General features: G+C 34.8%; 1 long non-coding RNA gene across 1 annotated transcript in view; it reads left to right on the forward strand.

Moving 5' to 3' along the window:
• The window catches only part of LOC129394066 (uncharacterized), a 56,852-nt gene extending 31,788 nt beyond the window's left edge, over nucleotides 1-25,064 (forward strand). Inside the window, exon 3 of the long non-coding RNA XR_008621270.2 lies at nucleotides 19,371-25,064. This is a non-coding gene — a long non-coding RNA (uncharacterized LOC129394066). The remainder of the gene's footprint in view (nucleotides 1-19,370) is intronic.
• Nucleotides 25,065-26,750: the final 1,686 nt, after the last annotated feature.

Consider the following 26,750-nt stretch of genomic DNA (forward strand, 5'->3'; position numbering starts at 1 on the left):
TGCTAAGTGCAATAAGCCAGCCACAGAAGACAAATACTGTATGATTTCACTTACGTGAGGTACCTAGAGTAGTCAAATTCATAGAGACAGAAAGTGGAATGGTGGTTGCTAGTTGCTTGGGAGAGGAAGGAATAGGGAGTTGTTTAATTGATGTGAAGTTTCAGTTTTGCGAGATGGAAAGAGTTCTGGAGATTGGTTCCACAACAATGTAAATGTATTTAACGGTATGAACTATACACTAAAAATGGTTAAGATGGTCAATTTTTTGTTATGTGTATTTTACCACAATTAAAAGGAAAAAATTACAAAACAGTTGAGACATTTTACATATATAAAAAAGCTATCTTATTATGTGTATGTTAATGAGATAAACCATAGTAGGCACATCTCTGTCTTTTTTTTTTTTCGTCTTTTATGCATCACCAATTGATAAAGGTGTGATGTCTCGCACTACTATTGTGGCTTTATCAGTTTCTATTTATATTCCTAGTACTTTATGTTATATAGTTCAATACCATTTTATTTTGTCGGTAGAGGTGTATAACTGTCTTCTCTTTGTTGTGTTTGTGTCTTTGACTCTGCCACCTGTCAAACGTTTTTGAGCTTCCTGCTATATCTTCGCCTACTGTTTTCCTTTTAATTCTATAATTTTGCTTTAATATACCTTTTAAAATATATATAGGTCAAATTTATTTTCTTGCCTACACAGAGAGTTTTGTCATCTGATAGTTTTCATACTTACATGTGTGTTTTCAGAATTGACGTGTTTTGTCCTTTTTAATACTTACTGGTTTTGATGCTTAATTACTCTTGTCTCTGCCCTCTTGCTAATGGGTTAGGTTATTTTTTCTTTCAGCACTTTAATGATTTTGAAAAATTGTATCTCCGTTTATTCTCCAAGTGGTTACTAAAATGCAGCCATTATTCCATTAGGGGTGGCAAACTGCTGAAATTCTTTCTTTATTAAAATAATTCTATAAAGGAAATTTTCTCTTATCAAGTATTTGTTCTGAGGCAAAGTTTGTATAACAAAGGATGAATGCTTGTATCTTTCCTTGACTCACCCATTTTCATAATAATGAGTTAGTTCCCTAGCAGCCTCCAAAGATGAACAAGACCTTTTTAAGAGTCTCATGATCTACTGACTGGGTTAGCCTGGCACAATACCTTTCTAAAGTGTTATTATGAACAGATGGATTTAAATCCATTTGGTGTGTTTCAGTCTATTGCACTTATTATTTATATTGTTGCTCAACTTTTCCCATCTTTGTCTGGTAAGGGGCACTTCAAATTGGCTTCTGAGTTTTTCTAATATGATCTTGTTTTCTGGGATTGTTTGGAGAGTGGCAGATAAGATGTTGAAGAGATAGGAAGTTGGGCAAGACCATTGTGTCATGGCTAATTGTTTCGATGTCATCCTGAGGGCAATGGGAAGCCACAGAAGAGATTTAAGCAAGGGCTGACTTGCAGCAGAACCAGAGTGGAATTGCAGGTGGATTTTGCAGAACTCTATCACCAAAATAGAGTCTAGGACACATTATCAGATCCCACAAACCTGTGCAGTTTGGACAAAGACAGAGTACATTTTTATTAACTTTCTAAGCATCTCCTAACAAAATGGAAACTTGAAAGGTGCACATGTTCTTTTACCAACTGTTATCTAGGGCAGTGCCACTCAAAGTGGGGTCTGTGAGCCAGAGTGTCTCTGTGAACTACATGTCACCAATGTGCCCTGTGATAAATTTAGAAATTGAGAGTGTTAGAACTTTTATAGAATCCGACACAATGAATAATTTTATGTCTATTTCAACTAAAATTTTTAAAGGGTTTGTTTCATACTTTTAAATTTCATTTTTCTAATAATTTACTTTTGTTATGTTTTTTTCGAAATAATTGGTCAGTGATTAATGGGGGGGAAATTCTGCTTTCTTCTACAGACTTTGAGAAGCACCAGTGTGGAAGACATTCTAATATCTCCTGACTGTACCAAATTGGGAGCCTATAGTTAATTGTGTAGTTAATTGTATTCCAAAATACTCATTTAGAAGTCATTTGGTAAGAAATTCACACATAAAAAAGGTTATGCTAGCAAATAACAGATGAAATGTAAAAGCAATTATCTTTGCAATGTAGCATGCATTTATAGTCATTGTTAAGTAATTCTGTGTCTTAGATTTCTTAGATTACAAACTTGAAATTGCAGAAAGAGCAAAATGCCACATATGTGATGCCCGGATCGTATCCATTCCACAAACACAATTCAACCTGCTTGTTTTTATACACACACATGGAAAATGTATTCCACTAGCGTAAATTATGTATGCAGATGAAAACGTGTATTCACTCTTCTTAATAGCCCTTATAAATCTGACACACCCCTGCCTGAAATGTTTCCAAGAAATGCATGTGGTAGAAAACATAATTAATCAGGGTCCATTTTTGTCAACCTCCAGGAGTCAGGGCAAAGCCAAGTCATTGATTTTGCTGCATTTGAAAGGCTGTTGTTTGGTATGTCAGCCTTGTTAGTATAGTTGAAAGTACCTATTAAGAGGCTAGAAGCTTGGCTAGCTCTAGAAAAAAATTAGAAGATTTAGTAGTGCTGGTATAGAGTTGTCAGACTGCCTGTGATGAAAAAACTCACTTTGGGGAACCGCCATTTAAGTTTGTCCCAATTTCTCCTCTGAATACGTTCAACAACACACAGATCGTGAAGGCTCAGGAAGAGTGTGCCCATGACACATTCTGATTTCCTTATCCACCAGAGAGAGAAAATGCACTGGAGAGATTTTACTCTCCAAAAAATTAAATTTCATATAATTATGTGAAGACTAAATATATTAATGGAATTAAGTATGGTACTTTTTCCAAAGTTTACAGGATACTATAGTGTTCTTAGGAAAAACACAGCACATCACTCCTTCAGCAGGAGATGAAGTCTCTTATCCCCACAGAGAGCTCAGAAAGCATCTATTAGAAGGACACTGAATCTAATGGTCTAAGCCACATGCTCTCCCCTATTTAGAAAGACTACATGATAAATCAATGTACACATTCAATATATCATGATAAAAACTCAGTGAGGTGGCTTTATCATGCATAAGCCAAACCACCAATTGCATGATTCTTTTATTTTCCCTTTTCAGTCCCCTATTATATGATTATAGTACTGCCTGTTCCACATGCATTATCTCATTAAATTACACAATGACCTAGAGTTTCAAACTGGATCCTTTCTGTAACAAATATCAGACACTCAATTGGCTTACAAAATAAGGATTTTATTGGTTTTCTTACTAGGAATCCCAAGGTCGAGTGGGTTTTAGGATTGGTATGAACAAACCTCCACTTACCTCTGTCTTAGCACTTCTTGTCTTTATCCAAAGGTTGAGTTTCCTCATTGTTTCAAGACAGCTATTAAAATGGATAAGGTGCCTTGACTTCTTTAAGCAGAGACAGAAGGATGACCCTCTCATCCCTTTCAAGAATGAGAAATTTTCTTAAAATATTTTTGGCCAGAATTGAATCACTCACTCCATTTTTTAACAAATAATTGGAGAAAGGGATGGAGTTACTATAAAAATGCCTTTGACAAGCATAATTTTTAAATGCTTTTTGGGTTCAAAGATTACATTAAGTAAATACAATTTATGATAAGAAACACACAGACACATATTCACATACATACCAACCAAACAATACTTATGTTTGCTGTATTCTCTTTCCTTCCTTTTTATTCTATTATAACCAAATTAGTTTTAGATGAATTATGGTTATACACATTCTGGTTTATACACATTCTGGTTTAATAACTCCCATTTTTAAATGCAGCTTTTCTTTGTAGACTAGATACTGAAAACAACCAAAAGTCAGTAGGCTAAACATCTGGAAACAGATTGATATTTTAGAGTATTGAATAGTTGTAACTGAAGCCATAGGAGTGAATTATTCATCAAAAGTGCATAAAGATAATAAGCTTTTAAAACTATAAAAGTATATTATATGCAACTATTAAATTTGAAAATATAATGAAAATATAAAAATTTTAAAAAGAATCAAAATCAATAACTTCCCAAAACAGAAAGCACCATGCCTAGATGGATTCACTGGTGAATTCTACCAAAAATTTAAGGAAAGAATGATACCAATTGTCTATAATCTCTTTCGGAGGATAGAAATAGAGGGAATACTGTCTAAGTCATTCTATGAGATAGGCATTATCCGAATGGCAAAACCAGACCAAGATATTACAAGAAAAACAAAAAGCTATAGACCAATATGTCTCATGAACGTATTTGCAAAAATCCTTCATAAAATATCCATTTGAATTCAACAACATATAAGATGAGTTATACATCATGACCAAGTGAGATTTATTGCAGATATACAGGCTGGTTCAACTTTCAAAAATTATTCAATGTAATCCATCATATCAACAGGCTAAAAATGAAAAATCACATAATCATATTAATAGATGTGGAAAAAGCATTTGACAAAATCCAACACCAATTCATGATTTAAAAAAACACCTTTTGATAAACTAGAAATAGAGGGAAATCTCCTGAACTTGAAAAAGAATTTCTACAAAAACTGCAACCAACTAATGATAAGAAACTCAAAGCTTTCCTGCTAAGATCAAGAAATATGCAAAGATGTCTCCTCTCACCTTTGCTTTCAACATTGTACTGGAAGTACCAGCTAATGCAATAAGACAAGGAAATGAAATAAAAGACCTATAAATTGGGAAAGAAAAGAAAAAGACAACTGGCAGAAAAGCAGAAAATTGTCTTTTCTGCAGAAAATTGTCTTTTCCACATAGATGATCATGTCATCTATGTGGAAAATCCAAAAGAATTGTCCAAAAAAACCTCTTAAAACTAGTAAGTGATTATAGCAAGCTTGAAGGATGCAAGGTTTATATACAAAAGCCAATCACTTTGCTATATTCCAGCAATAAGCAAATGGAATTTAAAATTTAAAAAATAATTGCATTTATTTTAGCACTTCTGAAAATGAAATAGCTAGGCATAAATCTTAAAAAATATACCATATCTATAAGATAAAACTACAAAACTCTGATGAACAAAGTCAAAGAACTAAATAATAGAGAGATATTTTATGCTCAAAGATAATGGATAGGAAAATTCAGTATTATGAAGTTATCAATTCTTTCCAACTTGATCTATAGATCCAATACCCTCCCCATGAAAATCCCAGAAAGTTATTGTGTGGATATTGAAAAACTAATCAGAAAGTTTATATAAAAATGCAAAAGACCCACAATAGCCAACAAAATATTGAAGGAGAACAAAGCTGAACAACCAAAACCACACCACTTCAAACTTACTATAAAGCTGCAGTAATCAAGGCATTGTGGTATTGATATAGAATGGACAAATAAATCAATATAACAGAAAAGAGAGCTCAGAATTAGACCTAGATAAATATAGTCAACTAATCTTTGACAAAGGAGCAAAGGCAATACAATAAACAATAGATAGACTTTGAACAAATGGCACTGGAGCAACTGGACATTCACATACAAAAACATGAATCTTAAGACATAGACCTTACACTCTTCATAAAAGTAAACCCAATATAAATTATAGACCTAAATGTAAAATGTAAAAATATAAAACTTCTAGAATATAACACAGGAGAAAACCTAGGTTAACATGAATATGGTGATGACTTTTTAGATACAACACCAAAGGCATGACCTATGAGAGAAATCACTGATATGCTGGACTTCATGAAAATTACAAACTTCTGCTCTGTGAAACAGAATGAGAACAAGCCATAGAGTTGAAGAAAATATTTGCAAAGACACATTTTATAAAGGATTGTTATCCAAAATATGTGAAGAGCTCTTAAGACTCAACAATAAGAAAATGAACAACCTGATTTTAAAAATGAGCAAAAGACTTAAACAAATACCTCGCCAACAAAGATGGCAAATAAGCATATGAAAACATGATCAAATCATATATCATAGGGGAAATGCAAATTAGAATAATAATGAGATACCAAGGCACATCTTTTACGATGGCCAAAATCCAGAACACTGGCAACACCAAATGCTGATGATGTGGAGAAACAGGAACTCTCATTCATTGCTGGTAGAGATGTAAAATGGTACAACCACTTTGGAAAACAGTTTGGCAATTTCTTGCAAAACTAAACATACTTTTACTACATAATCCAGTAAATGCACTTCTTGGTATTTACCCAAAGGAGTTAAAAACTTATGTCCACACATAAACCTGCACACAATATTTATGGCAGCTTTATTTGTAACTGCCAAAATTTGCAAGCAATCAAGATATTCTTCACTTGCATTTCACTAATTATCAGGGAAATGCAAATTAAAACCACAATGAGATACCACCTTGCTCTTGCAAGAAGGGCCATAATTTAAAAATTAAAAAAGTAGACATTGGTGTAGACGTGGTGAAAAGGGAACACTTTTACATTGCTGGTGGGAATGAAAACCAGTACAATCACTACAGAAAACAGTATGGAGATTCCTTAATGAAAAGTAGAACTACCATTTGACCCAGCAATCTCACTACTGGAAAGGATGGCAGGGTTTGAGGGATAAAAGACTATACATTGGATACAGTGCTCACCACTAAACAACTTACCCATGTAACCAAAAACCACCTGTTCCCCAAAACAACTGAAATTAAAAAAAAAAAAAAAGAAAAAGGAAGTCTAATTTTTCATTGACTGTCATTATTTTCCTTTTGGTCATGGGATATAGGCAACAGTGAGTTTATGGGAAGCAAGTATAGATGGCCATCAGCTTACAATGGTTTGACTTATGATGTTTTTTGACTTTACAATGGTGCAAAGTTGATATCTCTTTAGTAAAACCATAATCTGAATTCTGATTTTTGATCTTTTCCCAGGCTAGTGATATGTAGTACAATACTCTCTTGCAATGCTGGTCAGCAGCAGCCAGCCACAGCTCCCAATCTGCCACACAATCAAGAGGATAAACAACCAATACTCTATAGTATACTGAGTTGTCAGATGATTTTACCCAACTGTAGGATAGTGTAAGTGTTCTGAGCATGTTGAAGGTAGGCTAGGCTAAGCTATATTTTTCAGTAGGTTAGATGTACTGAATACATTTTCTTTTTTTTTTTCAGACAGAGTCTCGCTCTGTTGCCAGGCTGGAGTGCAGTGGCGCAATCTCGGCTCACTGCAACCTCAGCCTCCTGGGTTCAAGCGATTCTCCTGCCTCAGCCTCCAGAGTAGCTGGGATTACAGACATGTATCACCATGCCCAGCTAATTTTTGTATTTTAGTAGAGATGGGGTTTCACCATGTTGGCCAGGATGGTCTCGATCTCTTGACCTCATGATCAACCCGCCTCAGCCTCCCAGAATGCTGGGATTATAGGCATGAGCCATCTTGCCCAGCCTATATACTGTATTATTCCAACAATATGACATTCTGGAAAAGATAAAACCATGAAGACAATTTAAAAAATCAGTGGTTACCAGGAGTTGGGGAGGTGAAAGGGAGAGACAAATAGAATGGAGCACATAAGATTTTCAGGGCAGTGAAAATACTGTGTGTGATGCTATAATGATGAATTTATTTTTCCAATATGTATTTGTCCAAACCCATAGAATGTACAACACTAAGATTTAACCTCAACATAATCTACAAATTTGGGGTGATTATGATGTGTCAATGTAAGTTCATCAGTTATAACAAAGGAACCATTCTGGTGGAGGATTTTGATGATGGGGAAGTCTATGCATGTGTGGGGTCAGGAGATATAAGGGAAATCTCTGTGTCTTCCTCTCAATTTTTCTGTGAGCCTGAAACTGATTCAAAACAATTAAGTCTTAAAAAGAAGAATGCATGGCCGGATGCGGTGGCTCATGCCTGTAATCCCAGCACTTTGGGAGGCCGAGGCAGGAGGATCACTTAAGGTCAGGAGTTTGAGACCAGCCTGGCCAATATGGCAAAACCCTGTCTCTGCTAAAAAACACAAAAATTAGCCGGGCGTAGTGGCACGTGCCTGTAGTCCCAGCTACTTGGGAGGCTGAGGCAGGAGAATCGTTTGAACCCGGGAGGCGGAGGTTGCAGTGAGCTGAGATTGCATCACTGCACTTCAGCCTGGGCAACAGAGCCAGACTCTGTCTCAAAACAACAATGACAGAAAAAAAAAAAAAAGAAGAAGAATAAGAATCGAATCCAAGAAGCAGGAAATTTAAACAAGCAATAGAAAGGATTGTAAATCTAATTATTTTATCTTCTGTTACCATTAAAAAGTATATCAGATCTAAATAGATTTATGGTTATTATATATAAATTTTAAAGAAACAACTCCAATATTATTTAAACCATACCTACTTCAACATAATAAAGGCCATATATGATAAGTTCACAGCTAACATCATACTCACTGGTGAAAAACTGCAATCTTTTCCTGTAAAATCAGGAGCAAGAAAAGGACAAGGATGTTCACTTTTGCTACTTCTGTTCAACATAATACTTGAAGTTCTAGCCAGACAAGAAAAAGAAGTAAAAGGCATACAAAGCAGAAAGGAAGAAGTGAACTTAAAATCATGTACTGCATAACATTTCTGCCCATGACAGATGACATATACAATAGTGATCCCATAGGATTATAATGGAGCTGAAGAACTTCTATCACTTACTGACATCTTGATAATCCTGACCCTGTGTAGGTCTAGGTTAATGTGTGTGTTTGTGTATTCGTTTTCAACAAAAAAATTTTAAACATAAAAAAAATTTTTTAAATAGAAAAAAGCTTATAGAATAAGGGTATAAAGAAAAAATGTTTTTGTACAGCAGTAGAATGTATTTGAGTTTCAGCTGTTATTACAAAATGAGTCAAAAAATATTTTTAAAAATTTAAAAGTTTATAAAGTAAAAAAGTGACAGTAAGCTGAGGTTATTTATTTTTGAAGAAAAAAATTTTCTATAAGTTTAGTGTTGTCTAAGTGAACAGTGTTTGTCAGGTCTACAGTAGTGTGCAGTAATGTCCTGGCCTTCACATCCACTTACCACTCACTCTGACTCACCCAGAGCAGCTTTCAGCGCTGCATGCTCTGTTCATGGCAAGTGCCCTATACAGATATATCATTTTTTATCTTTTATGTTGTATTTTTCTATCTTTATATATGTTTAGATATACAAATATTTACCACTGCCTACAGTATTCAGTACAGTAACATGCTGTACAGATTTGTAGCCTAGGTACAATAGGCTATATTATACAGCCTAGGTGTGTGGTAGGCTATATATACCATCTAGGTTTGTGTAAGCACACTCTATGATGTTTGCACAATGATGAAATCACCTAACAACATATTTCTCAGAATGTATTCCTGTCATTAGGCAATACATGACTGTATCTCTGTTTGCAAGGTGACATTATCTTATATATAGAAAACCTGAAAGACTCTACCAAAAAAAAAAAAAAGCCTGTTAGAACTAATAAACAAATTCTGTAAAGTTGCAGGGTACAAAAGCAACACACAAAAATCAATTACATTTTTATACACTAACCAGGAATATCTGAACAGGAAATTAAGAAAACAGTCCTATTTACAATAGCACCCAAAAAAGTAAAATACTTAGGTATGAACTTAACCAAGAAGGTGAAAGACTTGTACACTGAAAACTGATGAAGCAAGTTAATGAAGACACAAATAAATAGAAAGACATATGATGTTCAAGGATCGGAAAACTTAATATTGTTAAAATTTTCATACTATCCAAAGTGATCTCTACATTCAATGCTATCCCTATCAAATCCCAATAACATTTTTTTTTACAGAAATAGAAAAAAAAATCCTGAAGTTTGTATGGAACCACAAAAGTCCCCAAATAACCAAAGTAATCTTGAGAAAAAGAACAAAGCTGAAGGCATCACACCTCCTGATTTCAAAATATATTAACAAGCTACAATAATACAAACAGCATGGCACTGGCATAAAAACAGATATATAAACCAATGGAATAGAACAACACAATAATAATATAATAATTTGTAGCATAATGTATGAATGAATAGCCTGCATTATTGTATGAAAATGATAACATGGTAAAAATGAACACATTAGAATTATATTTAAGAATACATATTAACTATAAAAGCATGATGTGGAAACAAAAAGCAAGTTGCAGAATATATACAGTATGATAAAGTTTATATGGAATTTAAAATTAAGGAAACAATGTTATATATGGTTTATCTGTACAAGGAGAAACCCAGATGAGAAGGATACATACTAACTTCAGTACAGGAGTTACCTCTGTGGAAGGAGAGAAGCAGGATATGCAATGGAATTACAGCTTCAACTCCATCAGTAATGTTTTATTTCTTAAAAAATATATGGAAAATTTTTGATGTGTTAAATCTTGATATAGATTTCTGAAAATTCACTATATTATTCTTTGTAACTTTTGAATGCTTGAAATGTTTTATAATAAAAATATACTTTTGAAGAGTAAGTTTAGATTCACTTGGTTTGTTTATTAAGCCATGAGGTTTGTTTCTTTCAGCCCCTGGTTTTCTACATTTACTTTAAAAAATTATATCTTTATTAAAGCAGCAAAACAACAAAAAACCAATATTTAGACAGAAGCTGAACTGTGATACCTAATAAATTAATTTGTACTTGGGCATTGTTTCATTTTGAATAAATTCTCTGGAGCACCTGAAATATAATTCACCCTCATAAAGTGAAAATTCCTTTTTTTTTTTTTTTTTTTTTTTTTGAGACAGGGTCTCACTTTGTCACCCAGGCTGGAGTGCAGCAGCGTGATCTCTGCTCACTACAACCTCTGCCTCCGGGCTCAGGTGATCCTCCCATCTCAGCCTTCCAAGTAGCTGGGACTACTGGTGCGCACCACCACACCTGGATAATTTTCCCAATTGTTTTTGAGTCAGATAAAACCAGATTTAAATATAACTCCAACATTTGCTAACTGAATGAATAGATCACTGAGAAAATAACAACTTGATTTCGGTTTTTCAAAGGTTAACATGATTTATCATAATTTGGGGGTCATCGTGAAGACTAAATAAAATGTAAGTTAAATGCCTAGTACAGTACTTAGTGGATATTTAGCACCAAAATATAGTGGTAAATATAATAATAGCAAATATTCATTGATAATATAAATTCATTAATTATTTCCTACATCTTTGTGTGCATTGTTGCATTTAATCTTTTTAAATTTTATTTTTGATATATATTTGTACATATTTATGGGGTACATGTGAAATTTTGCTACATACTTAGAATGTGTAATGATCAAGTCAAAATACTTAGGTATCCAATACCTGAGTATTTATCATTTCTATGTGTTGGGTACATTCCAGGTCTTCTAGCTATTTTGAAAAATATCATATTAATACATAGTTGTTAACTATAGTCACCCTATTATGCTACCAGACATTAGAACGTATTCCTTCTATCTAATTGTATGTTTGTACTCATTAACCAACCTTTTTATCCCCTGCAGTTGCCACCCATGCACCCTTCCCAGTCACTGGGATCAATTATTTCATTTTATATCTTCATGTGATCAAAATTTTTAGCTCCCATATATGAGTGAGAACGTGTGATATTTGTCTTTCTGTGCTTGGCTTATTTCAGATGACATAATGACCTCTGGTTCCCTCCATGTTGCTAAAAATGACATGATTTCATTTTTTTATTGCCGCATAGTATTCCATGTGTACATAGGCCACATTGTCTTTATTCATTCATCCATTGATAGACACTTGGGTTGATTCCATCTCTTTGCTATTATGAGCAGTGCTGCAATAAATATGCAAATACAGGTGTCCCTTTGATATATTGATTTCTTTTCCTTTGTATATTTACCCAGTAGTGGGATTGCTGGATTGGATGGTAATTCTATTTTTAGTTTTGTGAGAAATCTCCATATTGTTTTTCACAGTGGTGGACTAGTTTACATTCCACCAACAGTCTGTGAGACTTCCTACTTTTCCCATATCCTCACCAATATCTGTTTTTTTTGTCTTTTTAAGGATAACCATTCTAACTGGGGTAAGGCAGTACCTCCTTGTGGTTTTGATTTGCATTTCCCTGATGAATAGTGATGTTGAGCATCTTTTCATATCCCTGTTAGTCTTCTTTTGAGAAATATCTATTCATGTCCTCTGCTCATTTTGGGGGGTTGTTTTTTTTTTTACCCCTGAGACGTTTGAGTTTCTTGTGTATTATGGATATTATTTCCCTGTAAGATGAGTAGTTTGCAAATATTTTCTCCCATTAAAGAAGTTGTCTCTTCACTCTGTTGATTGTTTTTGTTTCGTTTTCTGTGCAAAGGCTTCTTAGTTTAATATAGTCACATTTGTCTATTTTTGGTTTTGTTCCCTGTGCTTTTGAGGTCTTAGCCATAAAAATATTTGCCTAGATCGATGTCCTAAAGAGTTTTATCTGTGTTTTTCTTTTAGTAGTTTTATAGTTTTGGGTTTTACATTTAAGCCTTTAATCCATCTTGAATTGATTATTGAGTGTGGTAAGAGATAGAAATCTAGCTTTATTCTTCTGCATATGATTATCCAGTTTTACCAGCATAATTTATTGAAGAGGTTATCCTTTCCTCAGTGTAGGTTTTTTATCCTTCAAAAAGGTTTTTATTTATTTTTTTAAAATGAAACAAAATTTAAATATATTTAGGGGGTTAATAAGTGCAGATTTCTTACATGTGTATATTGTGTAGTGGTGAAGTCTGGGCTTCTAGTGTACTCGTCACCCAAATAGTGAACATTGTACCCAATCGATAATTTTCAACAGTCCAAACCACCCCTGCCCTCCCACCTTTTGTAGTTTCCAATGTCTATTATTCAACTCTGTATGTCCATCTGTACCCACTGTTTCACTCCAACTTATAAGTGAGAACATGTGGTATTATACTTTCTGTTTCTGAGTTACTTCACTTAGGATGATGGCTTCTAGTTTCATCCATATTGTTGCAAAAGACATGATTTCATTTTTTTTATGAAAGAGAAATATTCTATGGAGATATTGTTAATGGTGCTGCAATAAACATAAAAGCATAGGTATCTTTTTGATGTAATTGTTTCTTTCCCTTTGGGTATATACCTAGTAGTAGAAGTGCTGGGTTGAATGGTAGTTGTATTTTTAGTTCTTTGAGAAATCTCCATGCTGTTTCCATAAAGGTTGTACATTCCCACCAACAGCGTATAAGCATTTCCTTTTCTCCACATCCTCACCATCTGTTGTTTTTTAATGTTTTAACAATAGCCATTCTAGTTGGTGTAAGATGATATCTCATTGTGGTTTTATTTGCATTTCTCTGATAACTTGTGATGTTGAGCATTTTTTCATGTTTGTTTGCTTGTACATCTTCTTTTGCAAAATCTAATTTCATGTCCTTTGCCTACTTTTTAATGGGGTTGTTTTTTTCTTGTTGAGTTGTTTGAATTCCTTGTAGATTCCGGATATTAGCACTTTTTAAGTGTGGACTTTGCAAATATTTTCTTTCATTCTGTAGGTTGTCTGTTTATTGTGTTTATTGTTTCTTTTCTTTCTCTCTCTCTTTTTTTTTTTTTTTTTTTGAGGCAGAGTCTCACTCTGTCTCCCAGGCTGGAGTGCAATGGCGCAATCTCAGCTCACTGCAACCTCCACCTCCCGGGTTCCAGCAATTCTCCTGCCTCAGCCTCCCGTGTAGCTAGGATTACAGGCGCGTGCCACCATGCCCGGCTAATTTTTGTATTTTTAGTAGAGACGGGGTTTCACCCTGTTGGCCAGGCTGGTCTCATACTACTGACCTTAGGTGATCCACCTGCCTTGGCCTCCCAAAGTGCTGGGATTACAGGCGTGATCCACCGCACCCAGCTGTTAATATTGTTTCTTTTGCTGTGCAGAAGCTTTTAATTTAATTAAGTCCCATTTGTCTATTTTGTTGCTGTTGTGTTTGCTTTTGATGACTTGGTCATAAATTCTTTGCCTAAGCCAACATACTGAAGAGTTTTCCCTAGGTTTCTTCTAGTATTTTTATAGTTTCAGGTCTTACATTTAGGCAATTAATCCACTGTAAGGTTTTTTTGTTGCTGTTGTTTTGTTTTTTAATATGGTGAGAGGGTCCAATTTCATTCTTCTGCACAGGCTATAAAAATTTCCCAACACCATTAATTGACTATGTTCTTCTTGCCCTGGTGTACAGTTTTTATGACTTTGTCAAAGATCAGTTCATTGTTTGTATGTGGCTTTATTTATGGGTTCTCTATGCTGATCTATATGTCTATTTTTATACCGGTACCATGTTGTTTTGGTTTCTGTAGCCTTGTAGTATAATTTGAAGTCAGGTAATGTGATACCTCCAACTTTGTTCCTTTTTTGCTTAGAATTGATTTTGGCTCTTTGGGCTCTATTTTCATTCCATATGATTTTTAGGATTGTTTTTTCTAATTCTGTGAAAAAATATATTGGTAATTTGATGGGAATTATATTGAATCTGTAGATTTATTTGGGCACTATGGTCATTTTAATAACATCGATTCTTTCAATTCATAAGCATGGAATGCATTTGTTTCTGTCATGTATAATTTCTTTTTTCAGTGTTTTTTTGTTTGTTGTTGTTGTTTTGAGATGGAGTCTCACTCTGTCGCCCAATAGGCTGAAGTGCAGTGGTGTGATCTCCGCTCCCTGCAACCTCTGCCTCCCAGGTTCAAGCTATTCTCCTATCTCAGCCTCCCGAGTAGCTGGGACTACAGGCATGCACCACCATGCCCAGCTAATTTTGTACTTTTAGTAGAGACGGGGTTTCATCATGTTGGCCAGGCTGGTCTTGAACTCCTGACTCAGGTGATCCACCCACGTTGGCCTCCCAGAGTGCTGGGATTACAGGCATGAGCCAGTGGGTGTTTTTTAGTTCTCCATATAGAGATCTTTCACCTCCTTGGTTAAATATATTCCTAGGTATTTTTCTTTCTGTAGCTGTTGTAAATGAGATTGCCTTCTTGATTTTGTCTTTAGCTAGATCATTATTGGTGTATGGAAACACCACAGATTTCTATATGTTAATTTTGTATCCTGAAACTTTACTGAATTCATTTGGGAATTTTTTTTGGTGGAGTCTTTAGGGTTTTCTAGATATAAAATCATATCAGCAAACAGAGATAATTTGACTTTGTCCTTTCCAAATTGGATACATTTTATTTTATTTTTTCTCTTGCCTGATTGCTCTGGTGAGGACTTCCAGTTCTATGTTAAATAAGAGTGGTGGAAATGGGCATTCTTTCTTATACCAGATCTTAGAGGGAATACTTTCAACTTTTCCCTGTTATGTATGATGTTGTCTGTGAGTTTGTCATATGTGGCCTTTATTATGTTGAGATTTGTTCCATTGATGACTAGTTCTTTTGAGGATTTTTATCATGAAGGGATGCTGAATTTCATTCAGTGATTTTTCTGCATCTATTGAGATGATCATAAGGTTTTTGTCTTTAATTCTGCTTGTATAATGTATCACATTTATTGATTTGCATGTGTTGAACCATCCATGCATCCCTGGGATAAATTCAACCTGATCATGGTATATTATATTTTAAATGTGCTGTTGGATTTGATTTGCTAGTATTTTGTTAAGGATTTTTGCGTCTATGTTCATCATGTATATTGATCTGTAGTTTTCTTTTTTTGTTGTGCCTTTGTCCGATTTTGGTATCAGAATGATAATGGCCTTGTAAAATGAGTTAGGGATAACTCCCTTCCCATTGATTTTTTTGGGCTAGTTTCAAGGGGATAAGTATTAGTTCTTGTTTGTGTGTTTGATAGAATTCAGCTGTGAATCCATCGGGTCTCAGGCTTTTACTTATTGGAAGATTTTTTAATTTGTGATTCTGAGAAGTGAAGCCAGCTGGACTTCCTCGGTGGAGTGGGGACTTGGAGAACTTTTCTGTCTTACAAGGGGTTTGTAAAATGCACCAATCAGCACTCTGTAGCTAGCAAGAAGTTTGTAAAATGCACCAATCAGCGCTCTGTAAAAACGTACCAATCAGTGCTCTGTAAAAATGCACCAATCAGTGCTCTGTAGCTAGCAAGAGGTTTGTAAAATGCACCAATCAGCAGTCTGTAAAATGCACCAATCAGTACTCTGTAAAATGGACCAATCAGCACGCTGTAAAATGCACCAATCAGCAGGAGTCTAAAAGAAGCCAATCGTGGGGAGGATTGAGAAAAGGGCATTCTGATAGGACAGAAAGAGGACATGGGAGGGGACAAATAAGGGAATAGAGCTGGCCATCCCAGCCAGCCAGCCGCAACCCACTCAGGTCTGCTTCCATGCTGTGGAAGCTTTGTTCTTTTGCTCTTCACAATAAACCTTGCTACTGCTCTTGGGTCTGTGAGCTGTAACACCGTGAAGGTCTGCCTCCATTCTTGAAGTCAGCCAGATCATGAACCCACTGGAAGGAACCAACTCCAGACACAATTCCATCTTGCTACTGATTTTAGTTTGTTCAGGGGTTCTGTTTTTTCCTCATTCAATCTCAGTAGGTTGTGTGTTTCCATGAGTTTATCTGCTTCCTCTGGGTTTTCTAGTTTGTGAGCCTATAATTGTACATAATAATCTCTGATTTTTTTTGTATTTTTATAGTATCAGTTGGGATGTCTCCTTTTTCATATGTGATTTTGTTTGTTTGGATCATCTCTATTCTTGGTTAATCTTGCTAGTGGTTTCTCAATATTGCTTATCTTTTCAAAGAACCAACTTTTTGTTTTGTTCATCCTTTGTATTTTTGAGGGGGTCTCTTTTATTTAGTTACACTCTCATCATTGTTATTTCTTTTATTTTGCTAACTTTGGGTTTGGTGTGTTCTTTTTAATCTATTTCTTGAGGTGTAATGTTGGGTTGTTAATTTGTAATCTTTCTAATTTTTTGATGTAGGCATCTAATGCTATAAATTTCTCTCTTTGCACTCCCTTAGCTATATCCTACAGGGTTAGGTATGTTGTATTTTCATTTTTATTCATTTCAAAAAAATCTTTAAATTTTCACATTAATTTTTTCATTGACCCAGTCATTGTTCAGGAGCATGCTGTTTAATTTCCAGATATTTGTATAGTTTCTGAAGTTCCTCTTGGCATTGATTACTAGCTTTATTCCACTATGGTCTGAGAAGTTACTTGATATTATTTCAGTTTTTAAACATTTGTTAAGACCTGTATTGTGGCCTATAAGATGCAGTCTATCTTAGAGAATGTTCAATGTGCTAGTGAAAAGAATATTCTGTAGCTGTTGGGAAGAATGTTCTCTAAATGTCTATTAGGTTCATTTGGTCTAAAGTCCAATTTTCAAAATTAGTTTTCTGTCTTGATGATGTGTCTAGTGCTGTGAATAGGGTGTTTAAGTCACTCACTATCATTGTATTGCTGTTTATCTCATTACTTAGGTCTAATAATATTTGCTTTGTGAATTTGGGTGCTTCAATGTTGGGTGCATATATATTTAGGATTGTTATTTGCTCTTGCTGAATTGATTCCTTTATCATTATATAATGACCTTTTTGTCTGTTTAAAAAAACTGTTTTTGATTTAAAGTCTCTTTTATCTAGTAAGTATAGTGACTCCTGCTCAGTTTTGGTTTTCATTTGCATAGAATATCTTTCTCCACCTCTGAGTTTTTTTTTTTTTTCCATCTATGTGCCTTTAAAGGTAAGGTGAGTTTCTTGTATGTAGCATATAGCTGGATCATTCAAAAAAATTCATTTAGCCAATCTGTATTTTTTTAGTGGAGCATTTAATTCATTTACATTAAAGGTTAATATTAATATGTGAAGCTTTGTTCCTGTCACATTGTTGTTTTCAACTTGGTTTTAAAAATTCTTTGTTTCGTTTTCTTTTTTTGTCTTTGTGGTTTGATGAAACTGTTCTGTTGCCATTTGATTCCTTTCTTTTCCTCCTTGTTTTATAAGAACTATGAGTTTTATATTTTCATGTGTTTTCATGATGGTGAATATCAACCTTTCATTTCCATGTTTATGACCCCTTTGAGCATTTCCTGTAGGGCCAGGCTAGTGATGAGAAATTCCCTCAGTGTTTGCTTGTCAGGAAACAACTGTATTTCTCCTTTATTTATGAAGCTTATTTTGGGAGGATATAAAATCCTTGGCTGGCAGTCTTTTTCTTTCAGTGCTTTGAAAATACTATTGTATTCTCTCCTTACCTGTGAGGTTCTGCTGAAAAGTCCACTGTTAGCCTGATGGGGTGGGTTTTTTTTTGAATAGGTGACTAGACATTTTTCTCTTGCTAATTTTAAAATTACTTATTTTAATTCAACTTTAGACATTCTGAATATAACATGCAGTGGTGAAGTCCTTTTTGTAATATATTTTTCTGGGGATTACTGGGCTTCTTATATGTGGATGTGTGACTATCGATAGACGTGGGATGCTTGCATTGATTATTTCTTTAAATAGGTTTTCTAAGCTCTTTCATCTCTCTTCCTCCTTGGGATACCTATAATTCATAAGTTCAACCACTTTATGTAGTTACAGATGTCTCAAAGTCTTTGTTCATTCTTTTTAATTCTTGTTTATTATTTTTTTCTGACTGGATTATTTCAAAAGACCTGTTGTTGAGTTCTGATTTTTTTCTTGTTTTTTTGCTTGGTTGGTTTAGTCTGTTATTGAAAGTTCGAAATCTATTTGGTGTTTTCTTCAATGAATTTTTTAGTTCCAGAATTTCTGCTTTTTTTAAAAAATAGAAGATATATATAAATTATATATATTTATATATAATACATAGTATAGTATATATTTATATAACATAAATATATTTAAAGATATATGTCTTTAATTATATATACTATATATTTTTAATATATAAGAAGATATCTATCATCTTGGTAAATTTCTCATTTATATCTTGAACTAATTTTCTAAATTTTTTGTGTTAGTTTTTAGATTTCTCTTACATCTCATTGAGCTTCTTTAAAATACGTATTTGAATTATTTATCTGGTATTTCACATAATTTTTTTTGATTAAGGTCTGTTGCTGAACAATTGCTGTGGTCCTTTGGTGGTATCATATTTCCCTGGCTTTTCATGTTTCCTTTGTTCTTCCATTGATACCTGCACATTTTATGTAGCAGTCACTTGTTCCAATTTTTTGAAATTGCTTAAAAAATATTTTTTTAGACAGGGTCTCATTCTGTCACCCAGGCTGGAGTGCAGTGGTACAATCATGGCTCATTGCAGCCTTGACCTCCTGAGCCCAGTTGATATTCCTACCTCAGCCTTCTGAGTAGCTGAGACTACAGATGTGTGCCACCATGCCCAGCTATTTTTTAATTTTTCTTTCTTTTTTTTTTTTTTTAGTGACAATGTCTCCCTATGTTGCCCAAGATGATCTGGAATTCCTGGGCTCAAGCAGTCCTCCCATCTCAACATTCCAAAGTGCTGGGATTACAGGTATGAGCCACCTGTAATTGCTTTTGTACAGGTTGTTTTTCAGCCTAGCCTGAAATTGCTTTTGTACAGGATACGTTTTTCCTGAAGATGTATGTATGTTGATTAAGATACTTTGATTTTGGATTTCTGCAAATCCAAAATAATTTTTTTTTGTTTTTTTTGCGTGATCTTTGTATGACTTCTTTGGCAGTGCACAGGGTCAGTGGTATCTGTGATTTCCTCAGTGGCTTAGGGTATGGTTATTAGTTGAAGTTGTGGTGAAGTTTTGCTGAGAACATGGACACCAACCGAGCCAATCTTTGGGTCTCAGTGATGGCAGTAGTGGAGTGAATGTGCCTATTTGTAGGCCCCAGAACAGTCTTACACTGGCTCCAGTGTTAGTGGGTCCTGGGAGAGCTGATTATTGGGCCTCCAGGGATTTGGCTTGCTTATTAGAAGGTGAGTGTCGTGTGAGGGTGCATTCTCAGGGCTTTGGGCAGCTAGTGTTGCTTGATGATGGCAGTAGTGGTGGTGGAGCAATCCACTGGGACCCAAGCAGTCCACGTCAGTATTGCTGTGAAGAGTTGGGTGTGCTGGTCCTCAGTCCCAGAGCTACCCATAGCAGGGCAGTGGGTATTGTCCTAAGTGTGCTGTTCCTCCCTAGGTGGACTGGCAGCTGCAGCTGTGTCACCTGAAACTTGGCCAGAACACAGGGCATAGCCCAGCATTAAATGTTCAAAATGGTGCCATCTGTGGGCTTGTCACCAGAGAGGGCAGGGCCATTCTCAAGTGAGTAGCATAGACAAGAAGATGTGAAGAATGTGGTTTGCTCTAGCCTCAATCTCACAGCAGTTCATAGCAGAGCAGTAGGGATCCTCCCAGAGGTGCATGGGAACACCTGGTCTCCCTTCTTCCACCTTGGAGTAGTGCAGTGGCAGTAGCCATGTTTCTAGGTCCCCAGTATCTAGGCTTTCAAAATGGCACCCAGCTGAGGCTTCTCTAGGCTCAGATGCCAGTGGATTCTGTGTAGATTACCTTCCTGGAGCAGCATCTCTGTGCAATCCTTAGGCAGCTTCATATGTCAGGCCTGAGGTCCTAGTAGTCAAAGGTTTCTCCCATATCCCAAATCATAAAAGTCTGTTTCAGAGTGGAACTTTGGGGCTTTCTCTCCATTTCCCTGCATCAGGAGGCTCTCCTGGCCCTCAGTGAGTTCCTGGCCAGGCAAGCTGCCTCAAATCCCTCAAATCCTCTCCTTACTTCTGGTGCTTCTCGTTTCTTCTCTTGTGAATCCTAGCATTGTCTTCTAGATAATCTGTTCAAAATATTAAGTATCTACTTACTATTCTGGTTCCTCTTCATGGAGGAGGCACCTACCACCTGCATGTATCTGCCATCTTGATTCCTTTTCCTAATGTATGTTCTTAATGACTTTGTTGAAGATCAGTTGGCTATAAATATGTGGATTTATTTCTGGGCTCTCTATTCTGTTCCTTTGGTCTGTGTGTTTATTTTTACACCAATACCATTCTGTATTGGTTACTATGGCCTTGTAATATATTTTGAAGTAGTGTGATGCCTCCAGCTTTGTTCTTTTTTCTCAGGAATGCTTCGACTATTAGGGCTCTCTTTTGGTTCTAATTAATTTTAGGATTTTTTGCATGTTTGTAAAAAGTGATATTGGTGTATTGATAGGGATTGCATTAAATCTGCAGATTGCTTCAGGCATCATTAACATTTTAATGATGCTCATCTTTGCGATCTGTGAGCATAGGATGTCTTTCCATTTTCTTGTGTCCTCTTCAATTTCTTTCATTGATGTTTTACAGTTTTCCTTGTAGAGATCTTTCACCTCCTTGGTTATATTTATTCCTAGGTATTTTATTTTATTATTTTATTTTGTAGCTATTGTAAATGGGATTGCCTTCTGGATTTCTTTTTCAACTATTTTATTATTAGTATATAGAAAGTATGTTGATTTATATATGTTGATTTTATATCCTGTGACTTTATTGAATTTATCAGTTCTAAGAGGTTTTTGGTGGAGTCTTATGGATTTTCTAAATACAAGATCATGTCATCTGGAGGGAAAGATGGCAATCTAACCATTTGACTTCCTCTTTTCCAATTTGGATGCCTTTTATTTCTTTCTCTTGTCCGATTGCTCTGGCTAGGACTTCCAGTATTATATTGAACAGGAGTGGTGAGAGGGAGCATCATTGCCTTGTTCCAAGTCCTAGAGGAAAGGCTTTCAACTTTTCCCCATTTGGTATAATGTTAGTTGTGGGTTTGTCATATATGGCCTTTATTATTTTGAAGTGTATTCCTTCCATGCCTAGTTTGTTGGGAACTTTTTTTTTTTTATCATGAAGGGATGTTGAATTTATTGATTTTGTTGTACTTACTGAGATGATTTTGTATCTTTTTCTATTTATTGAGATAATCAAATGATTTTTGTCCTTCGTTCTATTGATGTGATGTTTATTGATCATGTTTATTGATTTGCATATGGTGAGCCATCCTTGTATTCCTGGTATAAATGCCACCTGATCATGGTATATTATCTTTTTGATGTGCTATTGGATTTGGTTTGCCAGTATTTTGTTGAGAATTTTTTCATCTATGTCTATTAGGGATATTGGCCTGTAGTTTTTTTTGCTGTGTTCTTCTTTGGTTTTGATATCAGGATAATGCTGGCTTTGTAGAATGAGTTAGGGAGGAGTTATCTACACTTCAATTTTTGGAACAGTTGCAGAACTGTTATGTGTTTTAGAACAGTTTCAGGAGGCTTGGTACCATTTCTTCTTTGTGTGTTCATTAGAATTCAGCAGCAAATTCATCCATCCAATCCTGGGCTTTTCTTTGTTGGGAGACATTTTATTACTGATTCAATTTCACTACTCACTATCGATCTGTTCAAATCTTCTACTTTCTTCTGATTCAATCTTGGGAGGTTGTATGTTCTGAGGAACTTATTCATTTCTTTTAGGTTTTCCAGTTTTTAGATGTATAGCTGTTCATAATAGTTTCTAATGATCTTTTGTATTTTTTTGGTGTCAGTTGTAATGTCTCCTTTTTCATTTGTGATTATGTTAATTTGGGTCTTCTCTCTTTTGTTTTTTAGCTAGTCTACTGGTAGCTTATCATTTTTCTTTATCTTTTTGAAGAACCAACTTTTTGTTTTGTTGATTCTTTATATTTCTTTAGTCTCTATTTTGTTTAGATTCACTCTGATATTTCTTTTTTTCTTTTTTTCCTTCTAATTTGGGGTTTGATTTTTTCTTTCTAGTTTTTTTAGGTGCATCATTAGGTTGTTTGTTTGAAGTCTTTCTACATTTTTGATGTATGTGTTTATTGCTATAAACTTCTCTTTTAGCATGACTTTTGCTGTTATCTCACAGATTTTGGTATGTTGTGTTTTCCTTTTCATTGGTCTCAAGAAAAGCTTTAATTTCTATCTTGATTTCTTCATTGACACAATGGTAATTCAGGTGCATGTTGTTTAATTTACAAATATTTGTGTAGTTTTCAAAATTCCTCTTGGTATTGATTTCTAGTTTTGTTTTATTGTGGTCTGAGAAGATATTTGATATGATTTTAGTTTTTTATAATTTCTTGTTACTTGTTTTGTGGCCTAATATATGGTATTTCTTAAAGAATATTCCATGTGCTGATGATAATAATGCATATTGTGCATTTGTTGGATAACATGTTCTGTAAATGTTTGTTAGGTCCATTTGGTGTAAAGTCCAGTTTAAATCCAATGTTTCTTTGTTGATTTTCTGTCTATATGATCTCTCTAATGCTGAGACCAAGGTTTTGAAATCCCTCAGTATTAATGTATTGAAGTCTATCTCTCTCTTTATAACTAGTAATACTTGTTTTATGTATCTAGTTGCTTCAGTGTTGGGTCCATATAAAAATTGTTACACTTTTTGCTGGGCTGACCTCTTTATCATTATATAATTACTTCTTTGTCTTTTTAAATAGTGTTTTTGAGTTAAAGTTCTATTTTGTTTGATATTAAGCATAGCTGCTTCTGCATACTTTTGGTTTCTGCTGCATAGAATACTTTTTTCATACCTTTACTTCAGCCTGTATGTGTCTTTACATGTAAACTATGTCTCTTGTAGGCAGCATATACTTGGATTATGTTTTGTTTTGTTTTGTTTTGAAATCCATTTAGCCAGTCTATATTTTTTAAGCAAAGGATTTAATCTGTTTTCATTCGAGGTTATTATTTATATGTGAGGTTATGTTCCTGTCATAATTTTCATTGTTTCTGGTTTTGTTATCTTTTGTGTCTTTCTTTCTCTCTTACTGTTTAGTATTGTTCTTTGGTGGTTTTCTGTAGTGATATGATTTTAGTGTTTTCTCTCCCTCATTTGTGTGTTTGCTTTACCAGTGAGTTGTATACTTTCATGTGTTTTCATGATGATGGTAAATATTGTCCTTTCATTTCCATGGTTAGGACTCCTTTGAACATTTCTTGTAGGTTTAATCTAGTGATAATGAATTCCCTCTGTTTTTGCCTGTATGTGAAAGACTTTTGTCCTTCATTTATGACGGATAACTTTCCTGGGTCTAGTATTCTTACTTGACAGTGTTTTTTGCTTTCAGAATTTTGAATACCTCATCCCAATTTCTCCTTATCTCTAAGGATTCTGCTGAGAAATCCACTGTTTGTCTGATGGGGTTTTCCTTATATGCAACTAGATGCTTTTCTCTTGCTATTTTTATATTTCTCTGTTTGTCTTTCACTTTTGACAGTTTGAAAATAATGTGCCATGGAGATCTTTTTGGGATAGATCTAGATAGGGATCTCTGAGCTTCCTGTGTTTAGATGTCTAAATAACTTGCTATACCTGAATCATTTTCAGCTATTTCATTAAACATTTTTTTATGCCTTTGGACTTTTCTTCATTTTCTGGAACACACAAAATTTAAATATTTGATTCCTTTATGGTGTCCATTCTTTCCTGTATACTTTTCTTATTTTTATTCTTTCCTTTTTATTAATTTATTATTTCTGACTTAGTTATTTCAAAAGACCTGTCTTTGAGTTTTGAAATTCTTTCTTCTCCTTGATCTAGTTCATTGTTAAGGCTCTCAAATGTACTTTTTATTTCATGTATTAAATTATTTAATTCTGGAATTTTTGTTTTGTTCTCTTTTTTTGATATCTCTCTCTGGTGAATTTCTCATCCACATTTTGAATTGTTTTATGGATTTCTTTGTATTGTTTTTCTGTGTTCTCTTATATCTCACAGAGCTTCTTTAATATAATTATTTTGAATTATTTTTCCAGCATTTTGTAAATTTCTTTTTCATTGAAATCTGTTGTTGGAGAATTATTGTGTTCCTTTGAAAGTGTCAAATTTCCTTACTTTTTCATGTTTCTGGTTTCCTTCTGTTTATATCTGCACATATATTGCAATGGTTCCTTATTCTAGTCTTTGAACTGACTTTTGTAGAGGAAGATTTTTTTAAGGATGTGTGTCTGGTGAAGAACACCTTAGCTTTCACTCTGAGTGTTCATAATAGTGTAGTTTTCATATAGTTTTTTCAGCTATGTACAGACAGCATCAGTGGTGTCTATAATTTCATCCTCCTCCTGCTCCTCCTTTTTTCCTCCCTCTTCTTCCTACTTTTTTAGTCTTGAAATTTTCAAACAAAAATGTAGAGAGGGCTGTAACAAGCACTTGTGAAGAACTCATTCCATGGTTTTAACAAATATCAACAGTTTGCCAATATTGTTTCATCTATCTCCCACAAGTTCTGATCTATTTTAAAGAAAATCTAAAAGATCCTTTTATTTCGCTTATTGTGCTACATATCATTTGTTCCTTTAAATCCACTTTCTACCTTTCAGCCCTTGCTTGTGTCCAAGGAGACTTAGCTTAGTCTATATCAGAGACTCCTTAGCCTTCTTGCAAATGGGCAGCACCAGTAAAAGATTGGAAGGAAGGAGAAGATTGGGCTGGGAACTTATTTCCCCAGCAGCACCTGCTGGATCCAAGGGGTTGGCTACATGTCACATCCCTCTACCAAAGCTGCAGCTCTCACCATACAGTTCTTCCTAGATTCTTCGAATTGTCCAATGTGTGCCATCCTTTTCTATTGGAATCCTTGACTAACTGAGATATGGTTTGGATTTGTGTCCTTACCCAAATCTCATGTTGAATTGTAATCCTCAGTGTTGGAGGTGGGGCCTGATGGGAGGTGACTGGATTATGGGGACAGATTTCTCGTGAATGGTTTAGCACCAACCCCTTAGTATTGTCTTGGTGATAGTAAGTGAGCTCTTGTGAGACCTGGTTGTTTAAAAGTGTGTAGTGCCTCCCCTCTCTCTCTTGGTCCTACTCCTGCCGTGAAAGATGACTGCTCCTGCTTTGCCTTCTGCCATGAGTAAAAGCTTTCCAAGGCTTCTTGCTATGCTTCCCATACAGACTGCAGAACTATGAGCCAATTAAACTTCTTTTCTTTATAAATTACCCAGTTTCAGGTATTTCTTCATAGCAGTGCAAGAATGGACTAATCCACCTGCACTTTCAACCTCTTAGCTAGTTTCTATTCCCATACTCTCTGTCTCACTTAATAGAGTCACTAACCGTATACTCTACCAACATTGAAACTGAACACTGATCTTAGACCCATTCTCTTGCATCCCTCATGCCCAGTAAGACCTGACCAGTATCAATTATTCAGGATTGTTTCCTGGAAATCAGTTCCTCTTCTTGAATTTCTGTTGTTAATGTCATAGTTCAGAGCTCTGTGATCTCATCTACTTCAGCTAAAGTTATATTTTAAAAATGCACATCTGACCATTTAAAGCTTTATTAGGTGTTGATAGCTCTCCAAGGTCTGAAGAATTAAGTGAGATTTTATCACCTCTATATGTGTGTTTATTAAGGTAGGCTTTCTGGTGTCCTCCAAACAAATGGTTGCTGTGAAATTTAAAGAATTTCACATGCTAATTTTTACCTAAATATGTTTAGGATTATCAATGTTTCTACCTGATAAAAGGAGAGATTAATGAAGTGGAAATCAAACGTATAATAGAGAGGATGAATAAGTCTAAAATTAGTTCTTTGATAGATGAAAAAAATCTTAAATGTGGAAGATAAAACTATAAAACTTACAAAATATATAGAAGATATGTTTATGACTCTGGCATATAGGTGGAATTCTTAAGCAAGGTACATAAAGTGCACTCTAGAGAAAGAGAATGATACATTTTACTATATTAAATTAAGCATTTATGTTTAACAAAATGCCCATAAAGTGAAAATACAATGTCCAATATACAGA

The sequence above is a fragment of the Pan paniscus genome, chromosome 16, assembly GCF_029289425.2.
Source record: "Pan paniscus chromosome 16, NHGRI_mPanPan1-v2.0_pri, whole genome shotgun sequence".
Lineage (NCBI taxonomy): Eukaryota > Metazoa > Chordata > Mammalia > Primates > Hominidae > Pan > Pan paniscus.